This window comes from Fukomys damarensis, unplaced genomic scaffold, assembly GCF_012274545.1.
Source record: "Fukomys damarensis isolate Sample0158 unplaced genomic scaffold, DMR_v1.0_HiC HiC_scaffold_4, whole genome shotgun sequence".
Classification (NCBI taxonomy): Eukaryota; Metazoa; Chordata; class Mammalia; order Rodentia; family Bathyergidae; genus Fukomys; species Fukomys damarensis.
The window spans coordinates 1,304,756-1,306,345 of NW_022900916.1; the positions used below are offsets into that span (position 1 = coordinate 1,304,756).

General features: G+C 42.1%; 1 long non-coding RNA gene across 1 annotated transcript in view; it reads left to right on the forward strand.

The window, feature by feature from the left end:
- The window catches only part of LOC104870844, a 3,137-nt gene extending 1,851 nt beyond the window's left edge, over positions 1-1,286 (forward strand). The window contains exon 3 of the long non-coding RNA XR_782641.1: positions 788-1,286. This is a non-coding gene — a long non-coding RNA (uncharacterized LOC104870844). The remainder of the gene's footprint in view (positions 1-787) is intronic.
- The last annotated feature ends 304 nt before the right edge of the window (positions 1,287-1,590 follow it).

The following is a 1,590-nucleotide window of genomic DNA, read 5'->3' on the forward strand; positions in this document are numbered from 1 at the left end:
TCCCCCCTCCCCCTTCCTCTCCCCCCTTCCTCGGGACATGGTCACCTCACCACAGTCCTAGATACAATGGAACCCAGGGATCTTGGGCTCAATCGCTGAGATCGTGAGCCAAAACTCATCTTACCTTCTTTTCTTCTCAGACATTTTGTCATAGTGATAGAAAGATAGCATAATGCTCACAGATCAAGGAAATTTAATGTTCATGTTCTCAAACGTGGCAGTTACTCATGATGGAGTAACACCCCATCTGAAAGTCCAGCTTCTGAGGAAGAGTCTGTCCATTGGGTCTGGGATGCTGTTTCCTGGGCATATTTATACCTTACTTTAATAGATAAACATGGAGTTGATACTGAAATGTATAAAGATTTAGTGAAGAGTTCTAGGAGGGTTTTATTATATCCTTACTTTGTATAGTTAACTATCCCAGGTAAAATGAACACTTGTCTGTGATAATAATTAAGAATTTACCTTGATCTCCCGCAAAGCATCGTTATTTAATTTTCCCAGTGCTGTGTGATGAAAAATCAATAAGTAAGCCACTATAATTTTCCATTATTTTGTCTTGGTTTTGTTTCTAATAGATTTTTTTTTGCGATATCTATGTTTGTCCATTATCTGCTTTGACGCAAACATCACATTATTTTACTATGTTGTAATGTTCAATAAGAAACCCACGTTAATAATTGTTCTCTTGACAAAATTGTTACTCTTTTAAACAAAATTTTTTAAAAAGTCCTCTCTGCATACTGTCGTCGGGTATCCCTCACACAGTTGTGCTATCTTACAGCAGTTCCTCAGCTCAAGCGGTGCCGAGACGCCTGCAATCAGGGTTAAGCTGGAAGTCCTTCACTCACCCACAAGGCCCTCAGATGAGAGGGCGCCGGAGCCACAGCTGTGCTCCTGCCGGGCAGAGTGCAAATCCTTCTGAGTGCGCCTCACACGCTCCGTGTTCTGACGCAAAGCTGCACTGCGTCTGCGGTGGCTGAACCTGCTCTCCTTCGCGTTGAACCTTTCCTCAGCCTTGTTCTGCAGGAAGCTCAATGTTGACTGTACAATAAGCATCCGCGCAGTGCCCTCCTCGGGCTGAAGCCTCCACCGTCAACTGGTGGCTCGAACACTGCTGTCCGCCAGATTGCTCTGGAAGCCTTGGAGGACACAATTCGACAGCAGTTTACCCTGTAAAATTTTACACTGAAAATTCGGTTTTGCTGGATTTTACGTTTGTTGACATTTATTTTTCTTTTAGTATGCAGATTAAATACGTCCCTCTTGATAACAAAACATTTTGGGCGGCTTTTCCAGGCTGTGCTTCCTCCTTGTGCTGGGGCTGCAGGGGCCGACTTACCACTCAGTCTTGCTGCCACCGTTGTCCATGAGTTTTTGCTTTTGCTAAACAGTTGTGCTGTCTGTTTTTAGGCTGAAATTAAAAGAGATTAAGTGATTATTATTGCCATATGGCAAGAATCTTCCTTAATTAATATTTCATCATATGTTTTAATATATTATTTATTGGGAAAGTTTCTCTGGATATCCAGCTCACTGCATTGCTAGATCAAAAATTCTTTCCAAGAATTTAAATTTTCTGAGATC